The sequence below is a fragment of the Artibeus jamaicensis genome, unplaced genomic scaffold (assembly GCF_021234435.1).
Source record: "Artibeus jamaicensis isolate MK-2021 breed Jamaican fruit bat unplaced genomic scaffold, CSHL_Jam_final contig_384, whole genome shotgun sequence".
NCBI lineage: Eukaryota > Metazoa > Chordata > Mammalia > Chiroptera > Phyllostomidae > Artibeus > Artibeus jamaicensis.
In genome coordinates, this window is record NW_026521810.1 from 23,610,554 (window position 1) to 23,629,135 (window position 18,582).

An 18,582-nucleotide genomic window follows, 5' to 3' on the forward strand; every position below is an offset into this window, starting at 1 on the left:
TATTAAAAATTATACCTTATATTTCTTAGAATCTTCTGGCTACATCTTCACAGCTCAACAATCCTGTGGGACATACAGCTCTCTTTATAAACCTGTTGGTGACCCACGTGACTTTACCACAGCCCAGGAAGTTCGTGGTCCCCCAAGCAAATGCCAAGACATCGGAGCCAAAGCAGTGGTCTGTTTGTGACATTACTGTGAAGGCTGAAGTCAGAATGAGCTAGAAAACTATTGCAATGCACATAAATACACTGAAATATATATTGAATATATTTATATATATGTATATCTATATAGATAGATAGATAGATGATTCAGAAATAGAAGATTCAGATAAGAAGCCAAGGTCCAGGACAAAGGATGGAGCATGAGGAAAACAAAACAGAGATGGGCGGATGGGTACCAAGGAGAGCACCAAATGAGGAGCACAGAACCCCCATAGAACTCGCATGTCATCCAGTCTGCCGAGGCGGTCATCTGCCCACAGTGCCTCCTTTTAAGTCTTTTAGCCATAACAAACAGTCACACCCTGGACCCGATATATAGACATACCCCAGCAACAGGGCGGGTTCAGCCCCAGACCACCACAACCAAGTCCTGTCACAATGAAGCAAGTCAGAATTTTTGCTGGTGCAGAGTCTTGCTTTCAATTTGTAAAAAAACACAGCATCTGTGTTCCAGCATCCGGAACATGATAAAACAAAGCAAAATGAAATATATACAGTCAACAAAGCCAGAAGCGGCACTGAACTTCCCTATCCTACAATCCTGCCCCTGCATGGTCCTCAAAGTGGAAGAGCACAAATCCCCAGTTCACAATCAGATTACCTGGTAATCTCGCCCACCCGGAATACAGCTGAAAGGCAAGCCTGAGAGAACAGAAGCATCAAGGCGTCCACTCCACTAAAATAATGGTGTTAAAGTTAATGCACTCTACTTATAGGCTTAGGCTCCAATCTCTCATTCAGAATTTATTGATCTTATCTTACAGTCCACAGCAGCAGGCTTAACTGTCTGGTTTACTAGTCCAAAGCGAATGAGAAGCAAAAACTTAGGAAAGGACCATCGAAGCTATAAAAAACGGACAAAAGATCAACTAACAAAGCACAAGTTTAGGCCATTTGGGAAAATATTAATGCTCCAATTTATAACAGTAGCTTTTGGTAATTAATGCACAAAATGATTAAGTTACGTCCAGTGTTCACTGCTTAAAGAACGGATTTGTCGTGCATGGGGATTCGGATTACAAATGCCGGTTTATGAGCTGAGCCACATCTCTCTTTTGCTTTCTTTTTGGCCTTTTATGTTAACCTTGAATAAAGGAGAAAGAAGGTGCTTTCCTCTCTCAAGACCCAGAGGAGACAGAGGCCCCGACTCTGCCGCTGAGGAACTCTTAGCTGAATCCTGCACAGTGATGACCCACTCACAGAAATCAAGGGCACCAGGGACTGCGGGGAGCGGGCTGGGGAGGTGTTTTTAATGGGCATAGAATTGTGTTTAGGGTGATTTTTAAAAGGTCTGGGAGTGGAGGGCAGTGATGGTTGTAAATTCCATGCCACTAAACAGTACACTAAAAATGGTAGAAATTTTTCATATTATGTATATCACAACAAAAACCAATTAATTAACTAATTAAAAATAAAAGGGTGGCCCAGCCGAGGGGCTGAAGACAGAGGTGGGGGAGGCGTCCCCCACCTCCAGGAAGGCCCTCTGGGGGGGGACATGGTCTCCACCTGCAAGTTTCAGTTGTCTTTTTCTGCATTGTAATTACTGCCTGCTCCCACCAAATCTTCCATTTAAGCCTGCTCCGGGCTGTTCTGCTGGGTAAAACAGTAGACCGCACTTGGACTGTGAGGTAACAGAGCACAACAGCAGTCACCTGAAGAAACAATAACGAAAAGCACTGGCCGGCGGGGCAGCTTTGCGTGGGGGCAGAATGAACAATACGGAGGCCACGCAGCAGGTCCTCCAGCCTCTCAGGAACAGTGAGGGAGAAAATCTCCTCCCCTGCCGGACCCTCACAGGCCCACAGGCTGTGAGCCAGCTGCTGAGGCTGAACCACTGCTACCACCCTAACCTCTTCCCTGACTCCAGCATCTTCCCCGATTCCAACACAGCCTGGCTCCACTGCCTGCACTATGGGGCTGCAGCCTCTTGGGGATGCCTTGGACTTGAGGCCCACATTGCCCATCGCAGGGGAAGCATCCTGGTCAGAGTCCCTCTCACCATCCATCCCACCTCCCTCATTCCAGACCCTCCTAGAGTCCTTGCCTCCTCACGCCCAAGCCCCAGGAAGGATCGCAGCGTTGCCTTGTGGCTGTCAACTCTTCCTCTAGCACAGAGCCACCCTCACAGACCCAGAGCCATCCGACACAGCCTTCTCAGCTCTGCTGGTCACCAGGGGCTAAAGCACAACAGGAGCACCTCACTCCCCAGGTGCCTTAGCCTGCCCCCTGGTCCTGAGTGCCAACATTAACAAAGCACAGCCCTCAGAGTCCCTGCTCCAGGGGTCAGTGTGGGGCCCTCTGGGGAATAGCTAAAGGCTCTAACGCCAGCCATGGCTGCTGCTGAACCCCTTTTCTCCCTATTTAGGACCCACTGGATACAACAAGGCAAAAGGCGCCCCTGTCAGCCAAGGCTGCAGTATACTAAGCTGAGATGGTGCATGCCATTCTGGAGAATTGACAGGTAGTTTACTCAATGGACTATTTCCAAAGGTGCAGGCAAGAAGCAGGGACCTCACAAGGAATATTGCAGGGTCCCAGAGTCAGAAACAGCATCCATCTCACCCCTAGGCCTGAAAGGGTGAGGAAAGTGTGGTTAAGGGAGCCCGGAGATGAGGAGGCTACCCTGAGAGGAGGCCGGACAAGAGCTGAGACCTTTGGGCAGAGGATAAAGCTACCTGTGTCAGTCCCTCGGGGAGAGAGAAATAAGTACACTGCCTTCATCCCCCCATCCGTCTGCTGTGGGGCTCCTCACTGCTGAACACGACCAGCAGCTGGGGGGGCGGGAAGCCCACTGAGGGAGGGCACGCAGGTCAGCTTCCCAGAACACAGGGCAGAGCGGAAGGTGGAGGGTGGATGGTAACCAGCGCAGTGCCCCTGCCCTGGTAGCCGAGCACCGCCCCGGGGATGGTACTATACTAGCTAACAGGCACAGGGTAGGATGGGGAGAGAAGACAAAGACAACCTAGATGCCTTACAGAGTTTCAAGCCCAGACATCAAGACACACACCCAAAGAAAAGAAGGAAGGAGAAGAAAACAGATTAAAGATCTGAGCAAGCAGAGTTTTCTGCCCACGTTCTCACGTCCCAGGCACTGGGTACAGGTCACTGTCTCATTCCTTGGTCACTCACTACTGGCGGACTTCCCACAGAGAAAACATAGCTGACAACACAAATCTTTTAAATGATTCTGTAAAGACATAAATAGAAAAAATTTATAGAAAAATAAATAAAAATGACTGACAAATATATGAAAAGACGCTCAATCGCATTTATTATTTATGAACTGCCAAGGTAATTTATTTAACCTCTCACACCAGAAAAAATTAAAACATCTGATAATATACAGTGTCTGCTTGGTTATGAGGAAAATGTTGATAGCAATAGAAATTGGTGCAATTTATTGCAGATGTAATTTAAGATTTAAATACTGGTTGAGTTAGCAATCTCACCTCCAGGAATGTATTCTTGTTTTTTTTTAATTGAATATAGTATATTTTTATTGTGATTAAATAGACATAACACAAAACTTACCGTTTTAACCACTGAAGATTACCATCAGCAGCATTAAGTGCACTGACAACATGTGCAGTCACCGCACTGTTCATCATCGGACTTTTCACCGTCCCAGGCAGAGGCTCCACCACCCAGCAGCCCAGGGCACAGGCCTGGGTTGCTGGCCAGGTCCCCAGTTGGGGGCACCCAAGAGGAAACCAGTGGACGTTTCTCTCCCTCTCTTTCTCCCTGAGCACACACAGTCTTAATGTAAGACCTTCCTGACTTTGCACATTTGACCTTCCTAAAAAGTCTCCTAATTAATTTATAGCAGTTCCATCTACCAATGTCTCAGAAATATTTACAAATGCCCGATCTTCCATCCTTTCTTTGATACGACTTAAAATATTCAAAGTAAGGATGTTAAGCATTTTGTTGCAAGTAATGGAATGTGATTTTAGCTGAGTACCTTTGGCTTTGTGAAGATTAGTGATTAAATATTCAGTTGCGGAGTAAATTAGCTCTGCCACAAGATCACTGGAAAGCGGGTGCTCCGTTTACTGCAGCAAAAATGTTTTCAAAGGTATTGTGATGTAACTAGAAAATTAATAACGATAATTTAGGTTTCAGCTGATTAAACCTCCCTTAGCATTTATTGATCTAGAGTAAAACTTTTCTTAAAATATTTTATTTATTTATTTTTAGAGAGAGGGAGAAAGAGAGGGAGAGAAACGTCCACTGGTTTCCTCTTGAGTGCCCCCAACTGGGGACCTGGCCAGCAACCCTGGCATATGCCCTGACCAGGAACCCAACCAATGACTTTTCGGTTTGTAGGCTGTGCAGTAAGCCACACCGGCCAGGGCTGAAGTAAGACAATTTGGACAATAGTAACAACTGTTGTGATGGTTTAGAAGCATCAAGCGAGGAGGGATAAAATTGTGAAGATAAAATGTGTGTAACTAGTTATAAAGAAGAAAGAGTCCATTTCCAACTGTTTTCTCTCCCACTCTTCGTTCCCCTCCACCCAGCCCCAACGCCCGCCCCCACCACATTGTTGCCATTGTCTGTAGGCTTTGCATATGTGCACATATGTTCTTTGGCTAATCTTTTCCAGTCCCACTCACCCCCTCCCCTCTGAGCCCTGTCAATCTCTTTATTGTGTCCATGACTCTCAACCAATTTTGTTCATCAGTTTATTTTTTCATTAAATTCCACTTATGAGATCTTATGGTACTTGCCTTTCTCTGACTGGCTTATTTCACTTCTCATAACAATCTCCAGGTCCATCCATGCTGTCACAAGGATAAGAGTTCCTTCTTTCTTATAGCCATCTAGTATCTATTATGCAAATGTACCACATCTCTTTTACACAAATATATTTGTACAAGTACACTCCCATGTGCAACCAAAAAAACAACGAGGATGTTGACTGCAATGTTGTGAGTAAAAGCAAGAATTGGAGAAATCCTAATTGCTTACTTATACAGAAATGGCTAAATAAATATGGTTTGTACATACAATGGAATGCTACATAGCAGACTTAAAAATAGGTACATCTGTGTGCTGGTAAGGAGACCTCATCTCTAAGGTATGTTACTAAGTGAAAAGCAAAGTACAGAACGGTAGGTATAACATGGCTTTGTTTGTGGCGGTTGAGGTGGGGTGGGTGGGAGTGGTGGCCAGGGCTCATAATCAGCAGGAATAGGGTGCATGAAAAAACTTCATTTTTTCCCCACCATTTCTGTTTAAACTCACTCTGTGGATTTGTTCTTTCCCTGCTCAAGGATAACAGTACTGAGAGGCCCTATAGCTTTTCAGCCATTCCTAGATTATTGAAAAGCCCTCTATCACCTTCAGTTATAAGAAAACCTCATTTGGGTGACTTAACAATCCATCTAGCGTAATAGCTATACTCCCGTCTAGTTCAGGGTGAAACTCCTCCCTTCTCTGTCAGGCTAGGCCTGCTGTCTGGAGTCGGTGCTGTTGGGGTGGGGGCATGGTAGGGCCAGGTTGACCCCTTCTCTCCCCCTCAATCACCTCCTCAATTACATGCTGGCTTCATGTTCTGACCCACACACCCAAGGCTGGGGTGCAGGAGAAGAGGGCCTGTGGAGAGAGGGTGGGAAATGAAGTCTTGTTCTCTGGGTGTAACAAATGCAGAGTTTCCAGATGTTGGTTTCACAAAGAGCTGTTAGAAGTTTTCATTTTCTTCCCTCCCATTTCTCCCACTGGGAACTAATGGCTATGCATCCCTCGCTACAGGATCTGTCTGTTGTCTGGCTGTGGAAAACCTCTCCCTCTGGCCCACAGACTCACTCTGTTGAAATCACCTGGTCTCACCTGGAAATCCTCTTGGGTGAGACACAAGGCAACCCCAGGCTGCTCCCCAAACCTGACAGAACCCATATCTGGTCCCCCAGAAACACACACCTTTGTCCCACAACTACTGAAAACATAGCTCTATACAAGGTAGCCAACTCTCCTCACTCAACCCCCAGGTAGAAAGTTATAAAATAGCCTTTTCGCCTTCTCCTGGTAGAAGTAGATACTCTTTATTTCTACCAAACACCAGGTGACAGGGTTCAGCTTTCTGGGAGATGATCTTGAAGCGCTGCTCATGGGGACAAGCACACCGACAACACATTCCGAAGAAATCTCTCAGCCTCTACCCCTCCCACCGGCCAGAGGGAGGGTTGCTAACGCAGCCAATCCTTTCTCACTGTCTCAGCACAACCTACAAAGGCGGCTGAGCCAGTGGAAGTATAAGGCACCCATGTTGCATGCCTTTGGCCTCACCCAAAAGGAGAAAGAAAACCATTTCAACCTCTTACTGCATATACATATTTCCATGTATAAGCAAAAAAATTAAAAAAGGAAGCTCTGGGAGGATTATACAAGACATAATATATAACAATAAGCTCTGCAGATGAAAGGGAAGTTTATTTTTCATTGTATTCCCTTTTATATTTTTAATGATTTTTATAATGTCATATATTACCTTTTAAACTACTCAAAACTCTAGTTAGTATATTATAAAATGTGAGGACTAGTATAATAGTATATATCAAAAGTAATTGAAAAAAAATTTTTAACTTAAGAAAATAAGAGGGAATTTGTATACTTCAAAATCCAAAAAGACCTCATTGATACAATAGTAAGAGAAACACCAGTTACAAAGTATATTAGAAGACATGATCTCATTTATAACAAAAATCAAAGAGATAAAATATAAGACATGGGTAAAATCTGTCAGAACTAAACTTTAAAATTCTACTGAGGACCACCCTGGCTGGTGTGTTCAATGGCCTGAGCGTGGGCCTGCAGACCGAAAGGCCACCAGTTCGATTCCCAGCCAGTCCGCACACCGGGGTTGCAGGCCAGGTCCCCACGTGGGAGTGAGTGAGAGGCAAATGACTGACATCGCTCTCGAACATCCAGGTTTCTCTCCCCCTTTTTCCCTCTCTTCTCCTTTCTCTAAAACTAAATAAATAAAACGTTTTTTTAAAAATTCTACTGAGGGATAGAAAAAAGTAATTGAATGAATGGAAAAACATACTCTTCTTGAAATCTCAATAATTTAAAGTTGTCAATTCTCTCTACATTGAATTATATATTTTATATGATCTCAGTGAGATGGCGATGAGTTTGGCAGGGGTGCAAGGGGAGACACTAGGCAAGCTAATTATAAAATTCATAGGAAAAAATTAAGATGGGCTAGGAAAACTCTTTTAGCCCCACCAGACAGCAAAACATTTCAGAGTGTTCTGGAAATTAAAATCAGTGGGAAGACTTTTGAGCAAACACAACCATCAAAACATCATAAAATGACAGTGAAATAATAAACAAAAGTGTAAAACAAAAATCCAAAAAGAATGGGAGGAAGAATGGAGACTATAAACTAGGTATCTCTTTCAATAGAGGAAGATAAGAATGAGGAGGGGGTTGCCCCCGCAGACCCCCGGGAAGCCTCAGAGCACCAAGGAACGACGTCTGAGACGGCAGGGAGGAGGCCAGGGGCTGAAAGCTTGGTGCTTGGTTGCATGTCTGTTTACAGGGAGGCTAAAATCCTGAGTGCCTACCCCAGCCTGCCAAGGTAAATAATGTCCCCTACTCTTCCACCAGATACTATTGATTTATTCTCTGGAGAAACAGAAATTGAGAGTTAAAATGACTTTCAACCTAGCATCAAGCCTATACCCAGCCAAACTATCAAGTCAACATGAGGCTTGAATTAAGACATTTTCAGACACGCAAAGACTCAGGAAACACATTGCCCTGAAGAAGTGCCTCTCAAACCCTCCTCAGCACAGGAACATGTGAGGATCTCATTAAACTGCCTATTCTGAGCCAGAGGGCCCGGGAGCCTACATTCCTAATAAATCCTGATGATGCTGGTGTGGCTGGTCCCTGGATCCCACTCTGAGCAGCAAGATGCCACGCACAGTAGCAGGACTCAAAGTGTGGCCGAGGGACATCTGGGGCCTCAGTAAGGTCTTTGCTTTTCCAACCACATATCTTTGTCACGCCTAGATTTTCTTCATACAGCAACTAAAACAATACGTTGCAACAGATATGAGCATCCAGCTGTCTTCTATTAAACCAGACTTCAAAGAAATTTGCAAAACTGTAAAATAATACCTCTCTTCTTAGCAATTTTTTGTTTAAAAAATGTATATTTGATAAAGAATGTTACTTATGTTAACATGTGTTTTATCATTGTTATTTTGAAATGAAGTAATGCATGTTTTAAAGATTCTTTAAATTTCTAACATGGTAAGTAGCGATGGATACAAATACGCCAACAAATGTTGTCGTCTGGGGTCCCCGATTATGCTTAAGAATGTGAAAGGTCTGGGGAGACAGAGAAGCAAGCACTGACTCAGCAGTGTGGAGAGCCCTGTGCTGGGAGAGATGGGCCGTGGGGCAGCGCAGAGCAGGGGCACCCGCCCCGGTCCAGAGCGTGGCCAGGAAAATGCATGGAAGTCAGGAGGCGAACTGGGGAGAGGAGAATGAGCGGAAAAGTACAGCGGGCAGTACAGAGGAAGCTGCATCTGCCAAGCCCCAGAGAACTCGGCTCCCTCGGGAAATCCAGAGTAGCCGGAGCTCTAGTAGGAAAGGAGGGAGTGGAAACAGGAATAGAGAGGGGACAAGGCCCCATCACACAGACCTTGTGAAGTCTTGTCAAGCAGGGTGGACTTTTTACCCTCGGGACCAATAGGTAGTCACAAAAGATGCCAAACAAAAAGGGTTGATTGGACTTGACTTTGAGCATGATCCTTCATCAGCATTTGTTCTGCCAGATGACATCAGCTGTGAAGCAAGGTATTCTTATTCTCAGGGTCTCACAACTGCAAAATTTTATTTTTGAAAATACTGGGCAGTGTTTTCCCAGCATCAGCTGAAGGAGGACCATCCATCCATTCATTTGTCCTAGCTCGTGACACCTGGCCTTCACTGCCAACTTTAGTAGACACTTTCCCCCAGAGCTGAACATGCCATCATTCCTAAATCACTAACTATTAAGGGAAAAAAAAAAAAGCCCTGGTTGGTGTGGCTCAGTGGATTCAATGTCAGCCTGAGGAGGTTCAATTCTCAGTGAGGGGACATGCCTGGGTTTGGGGCCATGTCCCCAGTAGTGAGGGACTCCAGAGGCAACCACACATTGATGTTTCTCTCCTTCTCTTTCTCCCTCCCTTCTCCTCTCTCTAAAAATAAGTAATCTTTAAATTTAAAAAAATGAATCAAATCCCAGGAAAACCCCAGCCCTTTTCAGAAACCTTTAGGATAGAGGAATCCCTTTAGTCCCCTTGTGAAATACTGCTCGGGCAGGTCTGTCCAGCCACTCTAGGCCCTACAGGGTCTGGGACTACATTCATGGACTTTGGGACATACCATCACCAGAGCCTCAACTCGTCCTGGTTAGCAGTTACAGATTTGCTGGCACCTGCTGGGACATTGACTGTCCTCCTCCAGTCCCTCAGGGCCACCCAAGCTTAGGGTTTCCTCTTGGCTTGTGCCCAAGCATTTTAGGCCACTGTCTATCTCACAGACTCTGAGCTTAAGGGCTTCCCGTGACAATAAGCTCTCTTGGGAATTTTCTCTCCCAATTTTACGTCCAACATTTTTCTCTATTAGGACACACACTCTGACTTACAGACCTTTTCACTGTTACAAACTGCTTGGTGAAATCACTGTGATTCATGTCACTCACAATTAGGAATGACAATTATCAGAAAATCAATTTTACTTCTTGCTTTTAGCACACATACCATATAGTAACAGTGGCAAGAGGGGAACCCTGAAATCACCCCCAGATTTTCATCCGGCACTCACCGGTGTGAGTGTTTGACTATTCTGAAGCACTGAAGACACAAAGTTTCTTTCAGCAGGTAAGACAAATAAGAAATGGTATCGTCATTGTTTTGAAATACAGTTTCACAGTGGTTTATTGTCAAGCGATGTATTTCTTCAAAATTCACTTCACATCTTTAGTGAATTATCTTTACCAGTATAATTTAAAAAGACAATATGGATCTCTGCTTCGCGACACTCTGGGGTGACATCCCTGAGTGAGGACAAGTGATCCCACTGGTGCCCTGTGGCACCCTGGTCAATTTCTACCTTCTCTAATAAGGTAGAGCTGTGTTCATTATCAGTCCATCAAGGAAACACCATGAACTGATTGGGCATAGATATCTTTTTAAAATCATGTCTTTCTGTGTTTGCTACACTAAATTCTAGTGAGGAGTGGGGAGCAAAAAGGGATATATTGTTTGTCTTGGGTAAAAGCTCTCCGGTGTCTCCAGAAAGGTCCTCCATTAATAATCTCAGCAAGTATGTCTCAGGCTAAGAAAATTGGGGTTATAAGCAGGTCAATATGAACCTTTCTCTCAAAAGCAAACTCTTATTAACTAAGCTCAATATCTGATGCAGAGACACGCCTCCACTTACAATGTTTCTCTTCTGTGTGTTTGAAAGAGTCTTGATTTCAGGGCTTTGCTGCCGAAGGCGAGCCACATCCAGAACAGGAAGGGCTACAGCACTCAGAGAGCATTACTGAAAGCTGACACCAAGGTTGACAAAAGCTACAGGAATCAGGCCCACCGTTGAATCAGCTCAGCTGACATGTATGAAGGACCCATGAGCCTACGGTTCCCACTTGTAAAATGAAGGTAAAAATAGTGTCTACTGCACAGGGTCGTGGGAAGACCCAAATGAGATCTGTGCACAAAGCACTTGGTACAGGGCCTGGTATGCAACGGCTGCTCCGAGTGCGCCCTCTATCATTACCTTGTCTCCCTCCTCGTTTTAGAGAAATGGCAGCCTAGGAAGGTTGACCGTCCTGCCCAGTGTGAACAGCTAGCAAAGAGAGGAGTGAGGGAGTTAACGCCTATCTGTTGACCCCAGATTCTATGCTGTTCTGCCTCAACCTGCTGCCTTCTTCAGTACACCAGACACGAGACAAGGAATGCAAAGACAAAAAGGCAACCTTCCCCAACCTACCTGGGTACCACACACCTTGCGTACACAAGCTAGAAGAGAAGATCCTGTGGCTGGAAGCAGACATCCTGGGGAGAATGCTGGTGAAACCATGAAATCAATCAGTTTAACACTTAGGACCTAGGAGAACTTTAGCTCTCTTTTTGAATATCTCTGGGCCTACTTCCTCTTTCGTGACATGGCAATAATAATGCATGAGTGCCTAGTAAGTTGTAGCACGCTGCAAGTAGGTCTTGTTGCCTTTGGGACTCTAGCCCCTGTGCTAGTTGGAGCCCACAGAGTAGCTGTCACTTCTCAGTGCCCAGGGACTACAGAGAAGAGGAAATGTAAAGTGGCTTTCAGAAAACTGGGAGACTTTTATCACTCCTGGGAAACCAATAGGCAATTGGGGCAAGCCATCTCAAGTCCAGGTCAGAGATTTTTGTGGTTAGTCCCAACTCAATGTCATTGTCAAAAAAGTTTTTCAAATTGCCTCCTAGTACTGGTCCCCACCTCTCATAAAAACAACTTGCATCAGATAATAAAAAATGCCAAAAAACAGAAAGGGAGGGAGGGAGGGAGGGAGGGAAAGAAGGAAGGAAGGAAGGAAGGAAGGAAGGAAGGAAGGAAGGAAGGAAGGAAGGAAGGAAGGAAGGAAGGAAGAAGGAAAAGAAAGAAAGATGAAATCTTTAAAAAATTTTCCTCCACCTAGAAACAACCATTATTAACATGAGGTAAAAATCACCCTATGCATATTTCATGGGGGAAAGAAGGATAAGTAGATAGGTAAATGGAAATACTCACATAAAATAATACAACTTCTATTTTAATTACAAAATAGTAAAGTTGCTTTTGTTAAAATTTAACAGAAGGCAAAAACTCAAGTGAAAATGAACTTTAATTATGCTGGTATCGAATATTTCTTCAGCATAATAAAATCATTTTTATCACATGTTATCATTTTACATAGTATAGATTGATTCCTGGTAATTAAAAGTGAGATCTGCAAGCTCCCCTTCATTTTTTAACATATTTCTTAGCCTTTGAACTCTTTTTCAATGTTTTGTTAAATGTATGTTTTATGTTAGTCAGAAATCCAAAACACTCATGAGCAATTTTCTTCTGTTCCTTGAGCTCTGTTTTCTTCTAGATGGAGCTCCTCGTGTTTTCGACACTTTGTTTCTGGGTTTTGTTTGTTTTGCTGTTGCTTTTTTATACAGTTGTGCTATTTTCATTCTGCCCATGCTTGGACCTTTCATTCGCTCTGATATGATAATAACAGCAATATCATCCAACACTTAGCTACATAGGGTTTACTATATGCCAGTCACTGTTACAAGTGTTTTCCCTATATTAATCTATTTAATCCTCACACAAATCCTGAAATATTATTACCATCCCCATTTTACAGATGAGGAACTTGAGGCATAAAGAGGTTAAGGAACTTGTTCCAGTAACTTATAAGTAGCAGAGGAGGATTAGAAAGTAGCTGTCTGCTTTCTGAAATGGATTCTGGCTCCGGCATCCCATTTCCTTAACCAGGGTACTTCCCACCATTTGTTCCCCAGGGAACTACAGTTGCAGGGCCGGCTACTCACTTTCCGTGCACTCTCTCTGCAGCCTGGCGGTGTGGCGAGTGGAGAGGGAGAGCTCAGCTTAGAAGGGGGGCCGACTTGGAGGGCTAACCGACAGTCCCAGGGTTCACTCCACTCCTGGAGGTGCCATGCTGATCCCCTTGGACAGAGTCCCCCACCTTGGATTCTTCCTCTAGTTTAGCTTAGAGCCCCAACGTGAATAAGGGGTTCACCTGCATCCACCTCACCCACTTCTCCCAGCTACTGTTTCACATTGGCCCAGTCAGAAAAGGAGATTTCTCCTTGTTTGTTTGTTTTTTTCTTCTGACTGAGCATATGAGTAAGAATTCTTAGGACTTCGGTGACTCACAATTACGACTTCTAGAAGATGCAGTTCAGAAGCTTTCACTGTGAGGCACTTCCTCTCAAATCCTGGGTCCTCTCTGTCATTCCTTACCAGCCACTTTTTGAAGTCTGTGGCCCTGCAATGTGCTCTATTCCTTGTTGAATTATTGTAGCAAAATATTTTGCTAATTTGTATGGACTTGGAGGGGGCAGGGTGATTGTTCATTTGTCTACTTAGGTTGTATTAGAGAAGGGAGACTTCATGAGGTATATTCACTCCACCACCCTGGACCAAATATGCATGTTCACAGTTTAGCACTCATTGTTTTTTTGAAGATTCCAAGGTACCTAAATTTTGTATATCTGATAAGGGAAATAAGGTTCCTATGGAAAAGGAGAAAGATAAAACTCTAAAAAGTAAAATGATATCCAAGATGGGGTAGAATACTCTGACCCCATTAATTGGGGAAATAAAAAATGCTTTAAGCACTGGGTTGCTCAGCTTTAGGCTTGAATTAGCAATGTCAGATCCCTGGTTCAAATGCAGAGGAAGAACAAGGACAAATTTTTAATTTTTCTGCTTTTTAGCAAGATTTGCTCTTATTCCTTTTGGATATTGGGCCTTCATACTGTTAACATCAGGTTTCAGTAGCTTTAGGCCTTCACCCTCCTTAATACCTAGTATCAGTCTCATTTGCCTTTCTCCGGCCCCAAGGGTATCTGAGCAAGACACCAGGAATCTGGAAATGCAGCTTCTTATCCTGAGCCCCTAGCGCATGCCTGATAGACAAAGAAGGAAGCCCTGCTCCCCCGGAGACCTTATACAAAAAACTTAAAGGAGCAAGGGCCCCTGGGAGACAGGTGCTTCATTTAAGTCCTTTCACCAACACTACTGAGTGCAGTTAAGACTTATTTATAGGATTAAATATCACACTGTCAGGTGGGGCTTGGAGAGAATATTTGCATAACATGGATCTGATAAAGGGCTGATACCAGAATATATAGAGAACCCTCGAAACTTACTTTAGAAATCAACCTAATTTTACAATAGGAAAAAGAGCCCTGGCCACGTGGCTCAGTTAATTGGAGCATTGTCCCATATATGAAGAGATTGCAGGTTCAATTCCCAGTCACGGTACATACCTAGGTTGTGGGTTCGATCCCTGGTCAGGGCGAGCACAGAAAGCAACCGATCGACATTTCTCTCTCCCTCAAATCAATTTTTTAAAAAATAGGAAAAAGATGAGAGCAGACACTTCACCAATGTAACTATATAGTGACAAATATGCATGGGAAAAGTGCTTAACATACTAGTCATTAGGAAAATGCAAATTAAAACCACAATGAAATGCTAATACATACTTATTAGAATGGCTTAAAATAATTTTTATATGGTAAGTAGTTTTTTTAAAAGATTTTATTCATTTATCTTCAGAGGGGAAGGGAAAGAGAGAGGGGGAGAAATATCAATGTGTGGTTCCCTCTCATGCGTCCCCGCAGGGAACTGGCCTGCAACCCAGGCATGTGCCCTGACTGGGAATTGAACCAGCGACCCTCTGGTTTGCAGGCCCATGCTCAATCCACTGAGCTACACCAGCCAGGGCTAAAATAATTTTTTAAGTAAATACCAAGTGCTAGCAAGGATTCAGAATAACCAAAATTCTCAAAAACTGCTTATATAAATGAAAAATATATAGCCACTTTGGAAAACAACTAGGCAGGTTCTTTAAAAATTAAGCATCCAGCCCCAGCCCGAGTGGCTCAGTTTGTTGGGCATCGTCCCACAGACCAAAATGTTACTGGTTCAATTCCCAGTCAGGGCACGTGCTTGGGTTATGGGTTCAGTCCGTGGTCTGGGCACATACAGGAGGCAACCAATCAGTGTCTCTCTCACACTGATATTTCTCTCCCTTTCTTTCTCTCTCCCTTCCCCTCTCTCTAAAATCAATAAAAGAAAAGAAAATAGAACAAAATAACAGCCGCATTTACCCTTCAGCCTGGCACCCACTTCTAGCAATCTGTCACCGGGTACACTTAGCCGCACAGGACAAAATGGCCCATGCGCATTGTTTAAATAAGGAAAATTAAACATCCATTTATAATAAGATCCAGCATTCCCATTCCTACGTATTTACCCAAGAGAAATGAAAATGTATGTTCACAACAAAACCTGCACACAAATGTTTATAGAAGTTTGTTTCATAATTACCAAAAACTGGATACAACCCACATGTCCTTCGACTGGAAAACGGATAAAGAATGGTACATACGTTCTATACAATGGAACACTACTCAGCAATAAAAAAAAACTAGTGATACATACAACATAGGTGATTTCAAATGTATTACGCTAAATTAAATTTAGTCAGACTCAAAACTCTACATACCATCCGATTCCATTCATGAAAGCGAACGACGAGGGACAGACCAGTGCTTGCCAGGGGCTGGGGCGCCAGTGCACTGGGAGAGGGCCACAGCACAGAGGCGGCAAGAGGAAATTTTTCTGGTGATATAACTGTTCTATACTTTGATTAACACGGTGATTTATGCATTTACCAAAACTCATAGAAGTGTACATAAAGAGGTAAATTTTGCTGAAAAAAACATCAAGCAGTTCATAAAAGAAAAATATGTCATGTGGAAGAAACTTTAGAATAATCCACTCAATTGACAAAAGAGAAAACATGAGAAGGGTGACTAACGCAGTGTCATCCAAGGCAGGGTCAGTGGCTGGGTGGGAATGGGCTCTGGACCCCGATCCAGGATCCTTAACATTGCAGCAGTCTTTCTGAGTTTTTAACCTTGATGCACAATAAAAAACGCATCATTGTCACAAATTCTGCAGGTTAACAACATATTTATATTGAATTGGGATTACACTTGTTAATAAAATTATATAGGTTGAAGGCGTACAATTCTATGATACACCATCTGTGAATTGTATTGTGTTCTCCACCCCAAGTCAGGTCTCTTTCCATCACCATTTACCTCCCCGCCCCTTTATTCCCTCCTGCTTGCCCCGCCCCCATTTCCCTGTGGTACTCAGCATACTAAAACAACACTCATTTATTATCTCAGTTCCGCAGAAGTCTGTCACAGTGTGGCTGGATCCTGTGCCCAGGGTCTCACAAGGCCAAAGTGAAAGAGAGCATCAGCTGACCTGGGCTCTATCTGGAGGTTCTAGGGAAAAAATCCATTTCCAAGACCATGCAAGTTTCTAGCAGAATTCAGTTCAAGGCAGTTGTGGGACTACGGTCTTTTCTTTGCTAGCTGTGAGCTGGAAGTTGTTCTTAGTTTCCAAAGGCTTCCCACATTCTTTGTTCCAGGGCCCTCTCCATCTTCAAACCCAGCAACAAAGTCTTTTTTATGCTTCGAATCTTTCTGACAATCTCTTCTACACTCACCCAGGAGAGGGCTCTGCTTTTAAGGGCTTGTGTGATCACGTTGGGTCTGCCAAGGTGATCTAAGGTAAACTATTCTAAAGTCAACTGATTAATAACCTTAATTACAAGAATACCTTGTTTTGTTGCTCAGTGTATTGCATTTCAAAGATATTGCATTTCTACAAATTGAAAGTTCGTGGTAACATCATGTGGAGCAAGCCTACGGGCTCCATTTTTCCAACAGCATTTGTTCCCTTCATGTCTCTGTCACATTTTAGTAATTCTCCCAATATTTCAAACTTTTTCATTCTCGTTATATTTTTTATGGTAGCTATTAGTGGAGAAAGTAACTGCAAGTACGGTGGAGATCACAAGAGAACTAGAATTAGATGTGGAGCCTGAAGCTGTGACTGGCTGAAATCTCATGAAAACTTTACCAGGTGAGAAGCTGCTTCTTAGGGATGGACAGAGAAAGTGGTTGCTCGAGACGGAATCAATTCCTCCTGAAGAGGCTGTGAAAATTGTTAAAATGACAACAAAGGATTTAGAAAATTAGATAAATTTAGTTTGCAAAGCAACAGCAGCGTTTGAGAGGACTGACTTCAGTTTTGAAAGTCCTCTTCAGCTTTGAAAGTCCTACCGTGGGTACAACGCTGTCGCACAGCATCACGTGCTGCAGAGAAATCATTCATGAAAGGAAGAGTCCATCGATGCAGCCAGCTTCCTTGTTGTCCTAAGGAATTGTCACAGCCACCCCACCCTTTGGTGGAGGGTCTTGCCTCAATGCTGATGGCTGCCACCTGATCAGGGTGGTGGCTGTCAAAGGGTGGGGTGGCTGTGACAATGAAGACTCAGATGCTAGCAGTTTTTAGCGGTATTTTAAAATTCAGGTATGTACATTGTTTTTTTAAATATAATGCTATTGCACACATAATAGACTATAGTACAGTGTAAACATAACTTTTACATGCTCTGGAAACCAAAACCTTCGTGTGACTGACTTTATTGCAGTACTTGCTTTATTGCAGTGGTCTGGAACTGAACTCACAATACATAAGGTACACCTGTACATCCACAACATCCCTTTTGCCCCTGTTATATGTAATGTAACATACTCATAGGTATGATAGCAAAGATGAAGGTAATGGGGGCCAAAATCCTGCCCACCATGTACATATTATGGTGACCTAGTACACACACATATACATGATGCAAAAATTAAAATGCCCTTACTCCACGCTCTGGTGATTTTATTTTCAAATGCCAATAGCAACACACTGTATCAATTCATGTCCCACTAATGGGCTGCAACCTCTAATATACCTTTTAAAAAGACCAGCCTGCCCTTTTAAATTTCCATTTGCAATATTAGGCCAATGGAAGGGCCTCAGGGGTCTGTGCAACCCCTGAAATTTTGTGAAAAGTTATGGGACTAAATAATCATGAGAAAAACAGACAAGCCCACATTGGGGACATTCTACCGGATGCCTCACCAGTGCAGGTCATGACAAATGGGGACCAGCTGAGAACCTGTCACAGATCAGAGGAGACTGGGGAGGCAGATGGTAAGTGTTCTGGAGATGATTGGTGATGGCTGCACAAACTGTGGATGTACTAATCACAAAGCTGCACACTTAAAAATGGCTTTCCTCTCACATCGATGTCTGTCTGTCTCTCTCTCAAATCAACAGACATCCTCGGGTGAGGGTTAAAATAAATAAAATAATTTTTAAAAGGCTTAAATGGTAAACTTTGTTATTTATATTTTACAATTAAAAAATAAAAATAATGGAATTTGTGCTGATACATACCATCACATAAACCCTGAAAACATTTTCTACATGAACGCAGTCAGACACAAAAGAGCACAGAGTATGATTCCACTCGTATGAAAATGTTCTAAAACTGTGCTGATAGTTGTACATATCTATAAATATACTAAAAATTATTAAAATATGTACTTTAAATGGGTAAACTGTATGGTATATGAATTATATCTCAACAAAACTGTTAAAAGTTTTAATTTCACATTTATTTGAACTTATGAAGACCTTACATGGTATCCAGTAAATTCTGGAACCA